General features: G+C 38.2%; 1 long non-coding RNA gene across 1 annotated transcript; it reads left to right on the forward strand.

Annotated features, from left to right (window-relative positions):
* The first annotated feature begins 16,215 nt into the window (after positions 1–16,215).
* Positions 16,216–19,344, forward strand: LOC107790969 (uncharacterized). The gene is made up of 2 exons (XR_001649151.2): positions 16,216–16,321; positions 17,428–19,344. It is a non-coding gene; the product is annotated as an uncharacterized LOC107790969 (long non-coding RNA).
* The last annotated feature ends 291 nt before the right edge of the window (positions 19,345–19,635 follow it).

The following is a 19,635-nucleotide window of genomic DNA, read 5'->3' on the forward strand; positions in this document are numbered from 1 at the left end:
AGCCCTCAGCACTCACACTCAATGGGTACCCGCACTCACTTGGGATGTGTACAGACTCTGGAGGGGATCCTACAGCCCAAGCACCATAATCTGCACAGACAACTCACGTGTTGCATAGACAACTCACGTGCTATAATATCCTGCACGAACAACTCACGTGCCATAATATCCTTACCTCACCGACAGGCCCTCGGCCTTACTTAGTCCTCAACCTCTCAAGTCTCTCGGGCTCTCAGAAATCACAAAGATCAGCCCAAACAAAGATAACATAGTATATCAACAAATATCCTGAAAAACTAAGGTATAATATGCAAGAAAAATCATGACTGAGTACAAGACATCAATTAGCAAATAATTCAACAAGTACGCGACCTCTACGGGTCTCAACAGTATTATAACATAGCCTAAGCATGATTTCTAAGATGATTTATAGTCAAATTTCTTCAACACATAGAGATCATATAGCTAACAATAAATTATTAAACTTTATAATTTCCCGGGATAGACCAAGTCACAATCCCCTCGGTGCACGCTCATACGCCCGTCACCTAGCATGTGTGCCACCTCTAAAATAATCACATGATACCAAAATCCGGGGTTTCATACCCTCAGGACCAGATTTATAATTGTTACTTACCTCAACCCGTGTACTTATTTATTCCGCTATGCCCTTGCCACGAGAATTGGTCTCCAAAAGCCTCGTATCTAGCCACAATTAATTCGAATCAGTCAATACAAATTATTGTAATTAATTCCATAAGGAAATACTAATTTTTCTAATAAAATCCGAAATTAACTCAAAAATCACCCGTAGGGCCCACATCTCGGAACCCAACAAAAGTTACAGAATATGAACGCTCATTCAACCACAAGTCCAACCATATAAATTTCACCAAAATCCGACACCAACTCTTTTCAATTAAAATCTATGAAGATTTCTACCATTTTTAACCCAATCCTTACCCATTTGAACTTAACAATCTTTCCACAACCTTATTGGTATGTATATATGATACTCTACACCCAAGAATCATACTATTAATCATCCATCTTTACTCTAAATCCAAAATTGAAGAATTAGGGAAAGAAATTCTTACCTCTTTGAAGCCCTAGCAAGATCCTTGTGAAATCTTCAAACCTTGAACAAGAATTGATGGATAAATCACTAAGTTTTCACTTTCTCTCTCTAAAATGCTCTCATCTCTCTCCAAAATATCAGATTTTTGGCTCAAAAATGAGCTTCAAGGGCTATAAATCGAAGTTGGGTCGGGTCAAAAATTAGAAAGAATGGAAGCTCCGACACAGTTATGCGATCGCATAACAGGTATGCGGTCCGCATATCCGCCGCATAAATTGGCCTCCAAAGCTGGGCGTTACTGACTCGGTCTGCAGTCATTATGCGGCACGCATACTTGTTTCGCGGTCGCATAATACACCGCAAAATAGTTTGCGGTCGCATAGTGCACCACAGATTTTTCTCAAATCTTGCCCCTCTCCTGATCTACTTTGCGACCATTATACGGTCCGCAGAGTGATTCTGCGACCGCATAATGGTCGCAGAAATGATCATTTTCCGACAAAATTTTTCTTTACACATCGGCACCACCAAACCTTAATTTCCTTAGCAAAATTTCTCCGGGGTCGTTACACATAAGTTAACATCCGGTCAACCTTTTCAACTTAAATTCTAAACCTTGGAACTAAGCGCTCTAAATCATTTCAAAACCTCACCGAACCCAAACCAATTACCCCGGCAAGCCAAATAACAACTGTAATTCATAATTTGAGCAGTAAATAGGGGAACGGGATTGCAATAGTCAAAACAACCGGTCGGGTCGTTACACTTATACTATTCAAAGATTAGTACAGTTGAAGCACACTCTATCGTAAACCAGAAGTTTACTGATTCAAATATTTTTGTGCTTTGGCATGGCCGTTTGGGCCATCCTGGATCAATAATGATGAGACAAATTACTGAAAATTCGAGTGGGCATCCATTAAAGAACCTGAAGATTCTTACAAATAATGAATTTTCTTGTGATGCTTGTTATCAAGGCAAAATGATCACTAGACCATCACCAATAAAGGTTGGCATTGAATCCCCTGCCTTTTTAGAACATATACGTAGAGATATATGTGGACCTATTCACCCACCAAGTGGGCTGTTTAGATATTTTATGGTCCTAATAGATGCATCTTCAAGATGGTCTCATGTGCGCCTACTATTATCTCGCAACATGGTGTTTGCAAATCTATTAGCCCAAATAATTCGATTAAGGGCACAATTCCCAGATTATCCTATAAAGACTATTCGCCTTGATAATGCTGGAGAATTCTCATCTCAAGCTTTTGATGATTATTGTCTATTATTTGGGATAAAAGTTGAATATCCTGTAGCTTATATTCATACTCAAAATAGTCTTGCAGAGTCATTTATTAAACGCCTGCAATTGATAGCAAGACCACTACATATGAAAACAAAATTGCCCACTGTTGTTTGGGGTCATGCTATCTTGCATGCAACATCACCTATCCGTCTCAGACCAATATATTATAATAAATATTCTCTGTCATAATTAGTTTTTGGTCATGAACCAAATATTACCCATCTATGAATTTTCGGATGTGTTGTATATGTACCAGTAGCACCACCATAGCTGTAACGACCCGACCAGTCATTTTGAGCTGTAGCGCATCGTTCGGCGATTTCAGGCCATGAGCAGTTTCACTTCAGGTATTATGACTTGTACGCGTGGTCGGGATTGAATTTCGGGAAGTTCAGAGTTGAATTGGAAAGAAAATTCTCATTTCGAAATTAAGTTGGAAGAATTGACTAAGATTAGATTTTAGAGTAAACGGCCTCAGAATCGGGATTTAAAGTATCCAGCAGGTTCGTATGATGATTTCGGACTTGGGCGTATGTTCGGATCGGGTTTTGGATGCCCCAGGAGCATTTCGGCACCTATTGTGGAAGTTAGCACTTTGGAAGAATTTCATGAATTTGGGGTGGAGGTGAATTTTATATTATTGATGTCCGTTTGGGATTCCGAGTCTAGGAATAGCTCTGTATGGTGATTCTGGTATTGGGAGCGCGTCTGGAAGTGGATTCGTAGGTCCGTAGATCATTTTGGAGTCATTTGGCTAAAGCTAAAAATTTGAAGGTTTTGAGAAGTTTGACCGGAAGTGGACTTTTTGATATCGGGGTCGGAATCCGATTCTGGAAGTTGGAGTAGGTCCGTATGGTGATTTAAGACTTGCACGCAAAATTTGGAGTCATTCCGAGTAGTTTAAGTATATTTCAGCGCGTTTGGAGTAAGTTTGAAGAATTTGAAATTTCTAAGTTGAATCAATTTGGTTTGGATATGATTTTTAGTTTTGATGTTGTTTTACACGTTTCGAGAGTTCGAGCGAGTCCGTTTTATGATTTCAAACTTGTTGGTATGTTCGAGCGGGACCCTGGGGGCCCCGAGTGTTAACGGGACGAGGCTCAGACCAATTTTGAAATTTTGAAGAAGAGCTGAAGCTTCCAGCTTCTGGTATGATCGCACCTGCGCATGGGCAGCCGCAGGTGCGAAGGAAAGGAGCTGCCCAGCAACCACATATGCGAAGTATATTGGTGCACCTGCGAATGCGCATGTGCGAAGGATATGCGCGTAGAAGCGGATGGATGCGCAGGTGCAAAGGGACGGGCGCACCTGCGTTTGCGCAGAAGCAAGCATTGTTCCGCAGGTGCGGAACCGCAATTGCGAAAATCGCAAAAGGCAGAACCTTCATTTAAGTCCGGAGTTGCGTATTTTTAGCCATTATTTCTTTATGTTCTGGGCGATTGTGGAGCATTTTGAGAGGGGATTTCAACTAGCAACTTGAAGGTAAGTTAGTTCTACACACTTTAAGTTAAATACATAGATTTTGGGTAGATTATAACTTATAAATCTTTGAAATCAAAGGTTTAGATGAAAAACCTAGATTTTTATAAAAATGCGATTTTAACCATGAAAATGGTTATGGAATTGGATGAAAATTATATATATGAGTTCGTGAGGCTATGGGTAAACTTTATCTTCGAAAAATTTCGGAATCCGGGCACGCGGGCCCGAGGGTAATTTTTATCGACTTTTCGATTGGGGTTAGAAATTATTATAAATTGGATTATATTGAGAATTTGAGTGTATATTAATGGGTTTGCATAATTATTGTCTAGTTTTGGGGCGTTGGGCATCAATTCGAGTTGTTTGAAGGGCTCGGAAGCCGGTTATGGAACTTCGGAGCGAGGTAAGTCTCCTTTCTAACCTCGTAAGAGGGAATTAACCCCATAGGTAAACTAAAATATTATGTGCTTCTATTTGTGGTGGCTATGTACGCACGAGGTGATGAGAGTTCGTACGTAGCTACTAGCTATGCCTGCGTCCGAGTAGTTTTAGGCTCACATCATGCCTTGTTGATATTGTTATTGATTTATGTTTATTGTTTGCCTTGAGAGGGAACGAGATTGAGTCTGCTTATTAAATGTTTTGAAAGGAGTTGAAATTAAAGAACTTAAGATTTAAAAGGTTTCATTTGAACTTCAAAATTTTGAAAAGAATTGAGGAATAATATAATAGCTGAAGAATCTATGTGTAACCGCGTCGCATGTATTATTCGCGAGCGGGGTAATTTTCTTAAAAAGCTACAAGCTGAATTTCCATTAGTTTGAAAAGAATCAAGAAAGAGATATGATTTTAATGTTAAATTTATATTTGACCGCATAGCATGTATGATTCGCGAGCGGGGACCGTGTCGCATGTATGATTCGCGAGCGGGGAAATTTATAGATGCATCTATGGTTTGCGCCATTCGACCATCTGGCAGTGCACGGTTTAAATATTATGTTGGATCGGGCCGTACGACCTCGGCATGATTTGCGCATGACTTAGTTGATTGTTTGGAATTATTGATAATTGATATGGCCTCATTGTCCGGAGATATAAATTGTTAAAAGATGAAGATAAATTTGGAAATCCCCTATTAACAAGAGAATTATTTACCTGTCTCATGTTATTGTGTTTACCGTAGCCTCATAAAAATCCATAATTTATCATATCATTGGGATATTGATTATATCCCATAGTAAGTGTCCGAGTCGACCTCTCGTCACTACTTCTTCGAGGTTAGGCAGGATACTTACTGGGTACTCGTTGATTTACGTACTCACGCTTCACTTGCTGCACGCTGCATATTTTTCTGCAGGTATACATATGTTTAGCGGCCTTGCGGGCGCAGAGGCATGATTATGGCAGGGACTTAGGTGAGCTGCATTCTATACGACGTTCCGTAGCCAACAGAGTCTCCTTCAGAGTACTTATATTTTTCTTGTCCAATTGTATTCCGGACAGCCGTTGTATTTTATTTTACATTCTTAGTAAATGATCATGCACTCGTGACACCGGGTTTTGGGATGATTATGGGTTGTCTTGTATTGAAATTGTTGAAAATAATATTATTTACTTTGTAAACTCCATCTTTTGCTATTTAAATTGAAGGAAAATATGATTTCAAAAGTAACGAAAATGAGAACCCATTTAAGTATTCATTGTTGGCTTGCCTGACAGTGGTGTCCGGCGCCATCACGACCTTTATAGATTTCGGGTTGTGACAATATGGTATTAGAGCACTAGGTTCACTTAGATCTCAAGAGTCATGAGCGAGTTCTTGCGGATCGGTACGGAGACGTCTGTACTTATTTTCGAGAGGCTACAGGGCTATTAGGAGCACTTCCCTTCTTGATTTCTCATCGTGTGATTTGATTCCTTTGAGGCTTATGCCTTCATTTCTTTCCTATTCAATCTTATGCGACGTGAAGCGCTGGTTATAAATCGGGAATTGAGGAATTGTAAAGGTACTACAGATATGGTGCGGGATGTTTCTCCCTGCATAGTTGATTTTTGCTATTGTCGTCGCCTTGTAGAAGGATATTCTGTTATTTCAGCTCAGTAGTTGTACTTCTGAGAGCTTTGAGGCTATGCACATGTTGCGATGAAGCTCATGAGTTGTTATCGCACAGCATTGATGTGATGGTAGGATGCTTACCTATGTGTCGGGGCATTGAATGACTTGAAAGGAGGTTTACTTAGTGCATTATTCAGAGATTCGGTATTTTACTTCCGACGGAGGAAAGGCAATCGAACTAAGAATGTTCAGACTTGGGTTGATGGAGTAGCGGGACTTGATATTTTCGAACATGGCAGAATCTTCGCCTGTGATGTGGCGTCATCATCCTTGATTGGTTATAATGTGTTAAGTTTGCCACTGTTATGGTTTCCTTCAATTCGCCTTGGGGCAGAGTATTATAAATGGTACCGAGAAAGCGGCTGTCAGAAGTCGCAGTGTGCAGGGGTTCAAGATCGAATCGACATTTCCTGGTATTGATGACTCGAGAAAGATGATTTTTGGAAAGGTTTAATATTGGTAGGGATCTATCGGTTCAAGTGCTACAGAAATAGATTTTGACTTAAGGCAACAACTGGGCAGCGAAGGATGAGGAAGGACATGTGGGAGATGCCTTGCGGTGGATAAACTTATAGAAGGCCAAGTGTGAGAAACAAGAGTCGGGTAGTTGCTTAAAGGAGTGAGTTTGACCAAAGTGGGAGAGTGACAGAGTAGCATGTGGGTTCTGTGATAGGATAGCTACACGTCTTGAGGAAAGTTTAGAGTGATTTGGGATTCATGGTGGTCAGTGACTAGGTCTACGGACTTAATTTGAAATATTGGCTATTATACGGCGGGAGATGGGATACAACAGAAAGGAGTTGCTTGATATGAAGGAGGATACAACATGACTTTGGATTTGAAGGTATTGTCGCACCTTTAGTTGATGTCCGTGAGGGGTGGACAGATTTGTACAACTGGTGAATGAGCACATGCTCAGATGGGTTATCTACTACGAGTAGGTTAGCGGTCGTGTGGTGTTGACGAAGCTTCTGCGAAGAATTCTACTGGCTACCCAGTAAGATACCGAATATGTAAATGTGGCTAGTGGTTCGGAGTGTTCATAAAAGGTTTAACAAAAAGATTTCGAGGAATTTGGCGAGTTGGTTGTGCAAGATCAGTTCAAAGAATGAATCTTGGCGGGTTCTAGAGTTATACAATGGTAGCTTCAGGCTAAGTGGGAGAGCCTCACCATCTACGGTTGGATTACGTAGTTGTCAACTTGTGCGGTTTCTAGTTATCGGTGTATTAGTGGGTTATTGCGACTAAGGAAAGAAAACATCAGTGGCAATTTGAGCAAAGGATTTGAGGAATGTGTGTTGTATTTGGCCTTATCGATTCATGTTCAGGTTTTTGGAAAGACTCATCGCCTATGTTTCGTGTAGATGTGATGTACAAGGAAAATGATTCAACCGGGTACTTATTGAGAGAGTGTTCATGTGCTAGCAGAGCCTTAGGGTTGATTATATTCGGGACCAGGTCAGAATGGGTGACTCTCAACAACGGTCCTTATGGATTCAAATGTAAAGTGTGGTGCCTAAGGATTTCGAGCTTGTAGTATAGTTGAGTATCGAGCTTTTGCAGCGGATTATGATAAAGGAGCTTGGAGTGTTCCGTGTTATCTTTGGTCTACGGGGTGTCATGAGAGGAATGAGAGCATTTAACTTGGGATTTATAGAAGAATTATCAGAATGGGTGTATCAGTTGAAGACGTGATCATGCACACAAGGAGGGTATGAAATGGTTCGTGAGTTTTGAGTCAGTGTGGTCTTGTGAAATGGGATCGCTCAGGACGAGTGCAGATTGAGTTCGCTATTTTTTGAATGGAGCTATTATTATCCCTAAGGCAAGTCCAGGGTAAATTAGAAGGAGTCAGATCGATTAGCAATGGTTGAATTGGCATATGATGGCAATGATCAGCTCTTTCAGTGTGTCGGGTTACTCATGTGATTGGTGACGGTACGTGCGAGGTTTGATGGTCGCCGTAACTGATCTTATTTGGAGGCTTTCGAATATTATGGCCTATTATGTGCAGATGGATCCCAGAAGAGTTATGGTGGTTTAGACCACTACTTAGGTTGGTATTTTCTGCGGATAAGAGAATTTAGTCACGTGTTGCAATGGTTCCCTTGAAATGAGTTAAGTAGAGGGTTTCTATATGATGAAGTGTTTACCCTATTAGTGGTTCAGGAGTTATGATGGAATTCTTGTACTCTTGCGCATTTGCGTGATTAAGTGCATCAAGTAGCAAGGGATTCAAAAGTTGAGGATTCTAGATTTCGGTTCGGTGTTGACAAGGATGTCATGAGCTCGGATGAGCAGGAAAAAGTATACAGATGTTTAAAGTAAGATGGTATTGTTTCGGTGTCACCTAAGTTCGATGTCATGTATAAGAGGCCTTATGTATTGATTTACAGATCCTTGATTCACTTTTCAGCAATTGGTGTGACCGGTAGTATGAATGTACAGACTTGTTACCTGGTGCGGAAGGTCATAGGAGCATATCCCACAGGAAGATTGTATAAGTGTGACATGTAGTCACTTGATTGATTGAAGAATGGAAACCAAGTATGAAGATTTTGGTAATATCGCTAATTGGGAATTTATGCCTGGAGGGCGCTCGGTTCATTTGGTGGTGGACTGTGGAAGTTTGTTCCGGTTATGATTGTTGTTCTTATGTGTTATGGGAAAGAGGGGTTATTATGGACCCTTAAAAGGTTATTAGCCAAGTATGGTGCGATTAGAATCGGCTTGAGGTCTAAAGATGGATTTAAAAGTGAATATGGGTTCAATGTCAGGCCGGATGTGTTCATTTTGGCATAGCGCTCCTTATGGAGGAGTATTCGGACGTTGGATGTCGTTTCATCGTTGGCTATTTCATGTAATACTATATTGTGTCGTGTGAGTTGTGAAACGGCTTGGTAAATTTCTTATGTGTTGAGGTTCCGCATAACGATGGTGTTATGTGAGCAGGATGGCTCTCGAGATTCAAATCATATATCGCACCTTAGTTGTGCTTGAGTTTTGTAGCCTATTGCGCTATCTGTCTCCCCAGGGATGGTATTATGCACTTAGCGTGCTTGTGGCCGATATTCGTGTATTTTATAGTAATGAGCATTCTAGCTCGGTAAGTATCTCTTTATGTAGATTTTATGTGTGGATCGGGTGGCACGCCGCCACGTGTATGTTGTTTGGATCGGGTTGCACGCCGCAACAGTGTAATGTTGAGTACAATTCCCTCTATCTATTCTTGTGTGTTTTGTTTCTCATTTTCTGGGGAAGGTTCATAACACCTTTTCGGTTGTCTAATTAGTTATGCGGGTTGAGTAGTCCCTTCCATAGATTCATTTTCCTTATGTATCACATTCGAGTTGGTAGCTTGTTGGCACATTATGGCATCACACGAGACTTTTGACCGTGTCTGATGTGGCTTATTGCCTGAGCAGCTTGTACTGGGATGAGATGAGATTATTGGATCCGAGATCAGTGCGATCGGATTATATGAAGTATAGTAAAGAGAAAATACCATTATTTGGTTCATAATGAGGTGATGATTCTAGTCAAGAGGAGAGGTTCAATGGTTTGTTGACTCGGCAGTTGGTTATGCATTTCTACACATCTCTTCCGTCGTGGTTGCCAGAGTTGAAACAAGACTTATATATGTCATGAGGTGTATTGTGAGCATCAGATTCGTGAGATTTCGGCTATTATGATCAAAGAATATTATTATGGTCATGTAAATGTTGCGGTGCATGGTGTGAATTCATCAAAGATATGCAGTCATGTTCTAGTACATCGTGTGGTGATTGATACAGTGTTCGTATGTGGGAAGTCGGCCTGGCAGAGAATTTCGGATGTTGGAACTGGGCTCTAAGGCTTATTTGCCTAAATAAAAGAGAATATCTTCAGATTTGATCGAGCTAATGTGCTCAACTGAGTTGTGGTAGCACGGGTAGGTGCACGAGGTGTTAAACAGTGATTTCGGACAACTCCAGCGCAATTCTTAGCACGTTCGAGGACGAACGTATGTTTAAGTGGGAGAGAATATAACGACCCGACCAGTCGTTTTGAGCTCTAGTACGTCGTTCGGCGGTTTGAGGCCATGAGCAGCTTCACTTCAGGTATTATGACTTGTACGCATGGTCGGGATTGAATTTCGGGAAGTTCGGAGTTGAATTGGAAAGAAAATTTTCATTTCGAAAGCTTTAAGTTAGAAGAATTGACTAACATTGGATTTTAGAGTAAACGGCCTCGGAATCGGGATTTGAAGTGTCCAGCAGGTTCGTATGATGATTTCGGACTTGGGCGTATGTTCGGATTGGGTTTTGGATGCCCCGGGAGCGTTTCAGCACCTATTGTGGAAGTTAGCACTTTGGAAGAATTTCATGAATTTGGGGTGGAGGTGAATTTTATGTTATCGATGTACGTTTGTGATTCTGAGTCTGGGAATAGCTCCGTATGGTGATTCTGGTATCGGGAGCTCATCCGGAAGTGGATTCGAAGGTCCGTATGTCATTTTGGAGTCATTTGGCTAAAGCTAGAAATTTGAATATTTTGAGAAGTTTGGCCGGAAATGGAGTTTTTGATATCGGGGTCGGAATCTGATTCTAGAAGTTGGAGTAGGTCCGTATGGTGATTTAAGACTTGCACGCAAAATTTGGTGTCGTTCTAAGTAGTTTAAGTATATTTCGGCCCGTTCGGAGTAAGTTTGAAGAATTTGAAATTTCTAAGTTGAATCAATTTGGTTTGGGATATGATTTTTAGATTTGATGTTGTTTTACATGTTCCGAGAGTTCGAGCGAGTCCGTTTTATAATTTTAAACTTGTTGGTATGTTCGGGCGGGACCCCGGGGCCCCCGAGTGTTAACCGGACGAGGCTCAGACCAATTTTGGAATTTTGAAGAAGAGCTGAAGCTTCCAGCTTCTGGTATGATCGCACCTGCGCATGGGCAGCCGCAGGTGTGAACCACAAGCCGTAGGTGCGAAGGAAAGGAGCTGCCAAGCAACCGCAGATGCGAAGTATATTGGTGTACTTGCGAACGTGCAGGTGCGAAGGATTGGCGCTCAGAAGCGGATGGATGCGCAGGTGCGAAGGGATGGGCGCACTTGCGTTTGCACATAAGCGAGCAATGTTCCGCAGGTGCGAGTGTAACTCCGCAGGTGCGAAAATCGTAGAAGGCAGAACCTTCATTTAAGTCCAGAGTTGCGTATTTTTAGCCATTATTTCTTCATGTTCTGGGCGATTGTGGAGCATTTTGAGAGGGGATTTCAACCAGCAACTTGAAGATAAGTTAATTCTACACACTTTGAGTTAACTACATAGATTTTGGGTGGATTATAACTTATAAATCTTGAAAATCAAAGGTTTAGATAAAAAACCTAGATTTTTATAAAAATGAGATTTTAACCACGAAAATGGTTATGGAATTGGATAGAAATTATATATATGAGTTCGTGAGGCTATCGGTAAACTTTATCTTCGAAAAATTTTGGAATCCGGGCACGCGGGCCCGAGGGTAATTTTCATCGACTTTTCAATCGGGGTTAGAAATTATTATAAATTGGATTATATTGAGAATTTGAGTGTATATTAATGGGTTTGCATAATTATTGGCTAGTTTTGGGGCGTTGGGCATCGATTCGAGTTGTTTGAAGGGCTCAGAAGCTGGTTATGAAACTTTAGAGCGAGGTAAATCTCATTTCTAACCTTATAAGAGGGAATTAACCCCATAGGTGAACTAAATTATTGTGTGCTTCTATTTGTGGGGGCTACATACGCACGAGATGACGAGAGTTCGCACGTAGCTACTAGTTATGCCTAAGTCCGGGTAGTTTTAGATTCACATCATGCCTTGTTGATATTGTTATTGATTTATGTTTATTGTTTGCCTTGAGAGGGAGCGAGATTGAGTCTGCTTATTAAATATTTTAAAAGGAGTTGAAATTGAAGAACTTAATATTTAAAAGGTTTCATTTGAACTTCGAAATTTCGAAAAGAATTGAGGAATAATATAATAGCTGAAGAATTTATGTGTAACTGTGTCGCATGTATGATTCGCGAGCGGGGTAGTTTTCTTAAAAAGCTACAAGCTGAATTTTCATTAGTTTGAAAAGAATCAAGAAAGAGATATGATTTTAATGTTAAATTTATATTTGATCGCGTCGCACGTATGATTCGCGAGCGGGGACCGCATCGCATGTATGATTCGCGAGTGGGGAAATTTATAGATGCATCTATGGTTCGCGTCATTCGACCCTCTGGCAGTGCACAGTTTAAATATTATGTTGGATCGGGCCGTACGACCTCGGCATGATTTGCGCATGACTTAATTGATTGTTTGGAATTATTGACAATTGATATGGCCTCATTGGTCGGAGATATAAATTGTTAAAAGATGAAGATAAATTTAGAAATCCCCTATTAACAAGAGAATTATTTACGTGTCTCATGTAATTGTGTTTACCGTTGCCTCATAAAAATTCATAATTTATCATCATTGGTATATTGATTATAGCCCATAGTAAGTGTCTGAGTTGACCCCTCATCACTACTTCTTCGAGGTTAGGCGGAATACTTACTGGGTACGCGTTGATTTACGTACTCATGCTACACTTGATGGTTGCTGCACATTTTTGTGCAGGTACACATATGTTTAGCGGCCTTGTGGGCGCAAAGGCGCGATTATGGCGGGACCTAGGTGAGTTTCATTCTATACAACGTTCCGTAGCCAACAGAGTCTCCTTCAGAGTACTTACATTTTTTCTGTCCAATTGTATTCCGGACAGCTGTTGTATTTTATTTTACATTCTTAGTAAATGATCATGAACTTGTGACACCGGATTTTGGGATGATTATGGGTTGTCTTGTATTGAAATTTTTGAAAATAATATTATTTACTTTGTAAACTCCATCTTTTGCTATTTAAATTGAAGGAAAATATGATTTCAAAAGTAACGAAAATGAGAATCCATTTAAGTATTCATTATTGGCTTGCCCGATAGTGGTGTCTGGCGCCATCACGACCTTTATGGATTTCGGGTCGTGACAATAACGTAGTAAGATGGGCCCACAGAGAAGGTTAGGAATATATATTGGGTTTGAATCACCTTCTATTATTCGCTATCTTGAACCATTGATAGGAGATTTATTTACTTCACGATTTGCAGATTGTCGGTTTGATGAAATAAATTTTCCAAAATTAGGGGAGAGAAAAAGAAAATCAAAAGAAAAATTGTGTGAAAAGTTTCATCATTATCTCATTTTGACCCACGTACCCCTATATGTAATCAGGAGGTATAAAAGATCATCCATTTACAAAATATAGCAAATCAAATGCCAGACGCATTTACTGATTTGAAAAGGATAATTAATTCATATATCCCTGCAGAGAATGTGCCTATCTGAATTGATGTCCCAGCAGGACCATCTACTAGCATGAGAGCTAGTGAACCTAAAGCACGCCTGAAGCGTGGTAGGCCTTTGTGTTCTAAGGATCGAAATCCTAGAAAAAGAAAATCGACAAATGATCAAAATGATATTATGAAGGGATCTCCTGAAGAGACCCAAGATCTGATTAGTTCTGAGATTCCTGAAGAAATCAATGAACCCGAGACTCAAGTGAGTGAGGAACTTTTAATAAGTTCTACTGGTGATGGGATTAATTTAAATCGATCTGAAATAGTGGTGGATAATATTTTTGCATATAATGTTGCACTTAACATTATGCAAGATAGTGAGGATTTTGAACCCCGATCTGTCGAAGAATGTCATCAAAGATCTGATTGGCCAAAATGACAAGGGGCAATTCAATCAGAATTGAACGCACTTGCTAAAAGAGAGGTCTTTGGACCAGTAGTCCAATCACCTGCTGGTATAAAACCAGTTGGTCATAAATGATTTTTTGTGCGAAAAAGGAATGACAAAAATAAAGTTGAAAGATACAAGGCTCGCCTTATCGCACAAGGATTCTCACAACGACCTGGAGTCGATTATGAAGAAACATATTCACCTGTTATGGATGCCATAACATTTCGATATCTCATCAGTTTAGCCTTACGTGAATGGCTTGATATACATCTGATGGATGTGATTACAGCTTATCTGTACAGGTCACTTGATAATGAGATTTACATGAAAATACCTGAAGGATTTAAAATGCCTGAAGCAAATTCAAAATCTCGAGAAATGTATTCAATCAGATTGCAAAGATCTTTGTACGGTTTAAAGCAATTTGGGCGCATGTGGTATAATCGCCTTAGTGAATATTTGTTGAAAGAGGGTTACATAAATGATGTTATTTGTCCATGTATTTTTATAAAGATAATAGCATCAGAATTTGTTATATTTGCTGTTTATGTTGATGACATAAATTTTGTTGGAACTCCAGAAGAGCTCCAAAAGGCAATTGAATATCTTAAGAAAGAATTTGAGATGAAAGATCTTGGAAAGACAAAACATTGTCTTGGTCTGTAAATTGAACATTTGGCATACGAGGTCTTTATACATCAATCTGCCTATACAGAAAGAGTTTTAAAACGCTTTTACATGGACAAAGCGTACCCATTGAGTATACCAATGGTTGTTCGATTACTTGAAGTGAATAAGGACCCGTTCCAGCCTCCAGAAGAGGATGAGGAACTCCTTGGTCCTGAAACACCCTATCTCAGTGCAATTGGTGCACTTATGTATCTTGCTAATGCTACAAAGCCTGACATAGCATTTTCTGTTAATTTACTAGTAAGATATAGCTCTTCTCCTACACAGAGACATTGTAATGGGATTAAGCATATTTTGTGATATTTAAAAGGAACTATTGATATGGGTTTGTTTTATGCTAACAAAGGTAGTGCAGATCTTGTTGGTTATGCAGATGCAGGTTATTTATCTGATCTCCATAAAGCTCGATCTCAAACCGGGTACGTGTTTACATGTGGAGGTACTGTCATATCATGGCACTCCACAAAGGAATCTATTGTTGCTACTTCCTCAAATCATGTTGAGATAATAGCTATTCATGAAGAAGGTAGGGAATGCGTATGGTTGAGATTAGTGATTCATTTTATTCAAGAAAAATATAGTTTGGAATGTGATAAAAGATCCACAATTTTATACGAAGACAATGCTGCATGCATAGCCCAATTAAAGGGAGGATTTATAAAAGGAGATAGAACGAAGCACATTTCACCAAAATTATTCTACACACATGATCTTCAAAAAAATGGTGACATTGATGTGCAATAAATTCGTTCAAGTGACAATCCGACAGATTTATTCACTAAATCTTTGCCAACTTCAACTTTTGAGAAAACGGTATACAAGATTGGAATGCGGAGACTCAAATATTTAAAATAAGGTTCTTATGAGGGGGAGTAAAATACGCGCTATACTCTTTTTTCCTTACTAAGGTTTTTCCCACGAGATTTTCCTTATAAGGTTTTTAATGAGACAACTAGTTATGCGTATTACTAAATATGTGTATTCTTTTTCCTTCACTAGAATTTTTTTTCCATGGGATTTTTCCTATTAAGGTTTTAATGAGGCAGATTATCTTTTAATAAACATCCAATGGAGAGTGTTATGAATATATTATATTATGGATGTTCATTTAGTACTCCTTTATAAAGAAGCTTATCCATATGGGACTCCGCCGTAAATATGTTTATCTATTTAGTACTCTATTGGAAATAAGTCTCCTGAAGAAGCTTATCCTTTTGGTACTCCGTTATGGTTATTACCCCCGGTAGAAGATTATCTATACCTGGTACCATGAGCTTATCCTTTCGGTACTCCGTTATAGATAAATATTACCCCCGGTAGAAGATTATCTATATCTGGTACAATAGCAGCTTACAAGCAGCTTACACAGCAGCTTGCAGTAGCAGCTTACACAACAACTTGCAGTAGCAGCTTACACAACAACTTGCAGTAGCAGCTTACACAACAGCTTGCAGTAGCAACTTATACAATAATTTTATTTTTTCTTTAAATAGAGAAGTTTTTAGTTCATTATGTACATCAATTTAAAATTGAATAATATATTAGTTTCTCTCTATACTTGTTTTTACTTTACTGTCTTTATTTTATAACATTCTCTGCATTCATTCTCATCAAGAGATTCACACTAAGTAAATAGTCCGGACAAAACAATGATAATTTCTATCATATAGAAAAGAGGTCGACCAAGGGTAAAAGAGTAATTTAGATACTCTAATTTAAATAACGACTTTTTTGGTGTTTAATTCTTGCTGGCTCTTGAAGTATCCTTCTTCAATCTTTCTCATTCCAAAAATCAGACGCAAGACTACTCTTATTCCAACAATCTTCTCTTCGTCTCTTCAACTAGTGTAGTAATCTCAGGTATGTTTTTCTTTTAGTAATCTTTTGCCCAAATCTTCTTCTAATTCTCTTCGTGTTTTCCAAATTCATGTCTGATGTTGTTATTTTTCTGCCTCTTTTCGATGTTCTTTGGACTTCATTTTCTTCTTTTTGCTTTTCTTTTTGCCCTTAATCTATTATACTGTTGCATGATTTTTCTTCGGTCTTCCGAAGACTACCCTTTCAGTTCGTTTTGTCTTCTCAGTTGGGGGTTACAATTAATTTCAGATGTGCTTTTCTTAATTTTTTGCCAGAAGTTTTTCCATTTCTCTTCAGTCTCTCCAGTTTTACAGCTGAAGTTAGTGGCAGATGTCTTCTTTTCTTTCGGTTCTCTTCGGTCGTCCCGATTTCTGTTCTATTCTTGGAAGTTAATATGAATTTTCAAGTTGGTAATTTATTTAATCTATCATCAGTTAAAAACGATTTCTTAATTTAGCACATTTCAGGCGCAGGTTCTACGCATATAATGTGTCAAGAATCAAGACAACAACTTAAATTAATTTGTAGACTTTTCAGCATAGTTCTTTTTTTGCTCTTTGAAATTATCGTACGGTTCCTTATTTTTAGTTCTTTTTTTCTTTCTTATTCGGGTGTATTATATGTTTTGGAAATTTGTGCTTTTGCTACTGTGCAAGGATTACATATAAAAATTCAACTTTGGAATTTGATTTCTGCTTTTCTGTTCTTCCAGATTTTTTATGGGCTCCTATTTTGAAACTCCTTTAGATATATAACATAGTAGTCAAATGGTTGTTGTCATCAATTCGTTGTCTAATTCTCTCTTCATTATTTGTCGATCAAATGGACCAGTGTGACAGAATTATATTCCTGCGTAGTGTACTTTTTTTAGAGTGTTTAATGATTAGTAAAAGCGAAACAAAAGGTGGTTGCATGTGTTTTGTCTTATATAGATGAAATATTGATGCATTCAATGTTTTCTGAGCTGTTAAGTTGTATTGATTAAGTTTGACCGTTTGTTGCACATAACTTTGTAACTTTTTATTTTAGCATGTTACTGCAAATTCTTTTATTCATAATTACAGATAAACCACTGACAAAATAAAGTTTTTTGTTGTCTTTATTTTCAGGAACTTTGAATTATAGTTACAGGCACTGTCGACCTAAAAAAGTAAGTGTATGCTATTTTTACTTAATACATTCAATGCATAAGCTATTACTTTATACGTAATTGACAAAAATTATTTGTATGTGTCATTTGGAATGAATGAAGTGTTCTTTGTGTCGCTGTTAAGCGATTTATGCTCATCGCATTAGTAATACCATGATATAATTTATGTCATTTATGTTTGTCGTGCAAGCTTTGAACGAGAAATTCTGTGCTTTTCATTATCTCTATCTGGTATCTGGTGTTAGATCTAAATAACCAATGAACAAAATTTCCTTATAAAAAATTTGTGAATCATAATAGCTCTTTTACCTCAGCATTATTAAGGTAAAAGTATCAATTCTGGGATGAAATTAAGACAATATAAGACATCTAAAACATCCTCTCTTTGAACATTCTATTGTCAATGATTCAAGTGGTATTTCATCGTCCTTTTAATGCCACAAGAGGCTCATCTTTCCCTCTTCAAAGAGATTATAAAGTACCATTTTTTATTCTCAATATAGCCTATAACACTATGTTTAATCGTGATTGTGTGCACATTTGCCTAGGCCTCTGCCTCGTCTCAGTTGGTAATTAATTTAATTTGACAAGTTTTCAGATAAGTTAGAACTTGAAATTACGATGCAATAACAGATACCAACTATTGTTAATCTGCTTGAGTACAACCTCCAATAACTGAAAGATGGATAATCACATAAGAAAAACTACTGCCATGTACTAAATTCAGGATAAATAAATTCACTTTCTTTCTTGGACATATTGACGTATTCCTTCTCCGCCTTTATAAGTATACAAGGCAGCGGCTCCAGTAAAAGTTATTTCTAAACTAAGAAGAAGTGGCAATGACAAGGACCAAATGATTTTAACAGTTGAAATAAGTTTGCTTAACAATTTTTAGTTTTGTGTATGTTTTAAGAGTAAACTATTCTTTTAGGTCCCTTTTCAGTTTACCACTCTTGAACTAGATCTTATACTTTTCATTTACCTTGTGTAATTTTTAAGAACCTACTTAGCACTTAAACTTGTCCAAATTAGAGTCTTACCCAGTTTAAAGAAGTTTTATCCTCTCTGAGACATCATATGAAGTCGGGAGTATTTGTTGTACTACCCTGTAGGAATTTTAATATGCTTTCGGATTACTTTAATTATATTGGTCCGATTGGCAGTTTGAAAACTTTAGGTTTATATCGTTCAAATAGAATGCAAGAGTTGCATTTTTTTTTGTTGTGGACTGTGGAGTTTTTGCTGAAGGAAGATCATGATTCAACATTATCATGACGGATTAATTTGTGAGAATGAGAATCTATTCAGTTTACGATTTCACCATCCAATTGCTATATGAATTCCCTTCTACATCTGAAGCTTCAGACAAAAATAAGTTATTTTTTCATCAAATGAATTTCCTTCTACCAGAAGAACTTCAGTACAGGAAAAAATATTTATTTATATTCTTTTGGATTATATAAAAAGTAATCTAGCTGAAATAGATATGGTTTGCTCAATAACCTCTACCATGTTTGTAAAGCTGCATAAGATTTTGCTAATAAAAATATAGAGCATTAATTAGGGTGCTCAAAGCGGAGGCATATTATAGTGAATAATGAGAGATTTCATACTCGTGAATCATCATAGAATTTCTCTGTTGTGGAATTCAAACATCTCTTCTTTCTTTTTTTTATCTGCATGACTATCCTCTGATGAGAAAGAGTCTAAAAGGAGTGATGAACTTCCACGTGCTGAAACAATACCTTTGCCATTGTCCAATTCAGTAGATGAATACTGTTGGGAGTGTCCAAATGTATGCCTTCTACGTTTTTCATAATAGATGTACTAATGTAACTTTTAAGCGATCGCACTTTCCCTAATTTCATTTGAATTTTGAGTTTGTTATGGGACCTGCCTTATTTTTATCTGGTGTTTCTACTGTTTAACTAGCAGTGATATTATGGGAATTTTTTTGATTGCATCAGAAAAGTGAATTTCGTGATATTGCACGGCAATAACGGGAAAAGTTGATATCATTAAGTGAACATCTGTTTTCTCTAAGAAAAATAACAATAAATTGCTTCATATTGTAACTTGCAGTTGGGGGCTTGCATCATCTAGTACAAAAATAAACAGATATTGGCTCAACCCATCCATCAATATCCTTTGGGTAAATCACAAT

The sequence above is a fragment of the Nicotiana tabacum genome, chromosome 17 (assembly GCF_000715075.1).
Source record: "Nicotiana tabacum cultivar K326 chromosome 17, ASM71507v2, whole genome shotgun sequence".
Taxonomy (NCBI): domain Eukaryota; kingdom Viridiplantae; phylum Streptophyta; class Magnoliopsida; order Solanales; family Solanaceae; genus Nicotiana; species Nicotiana tabacum.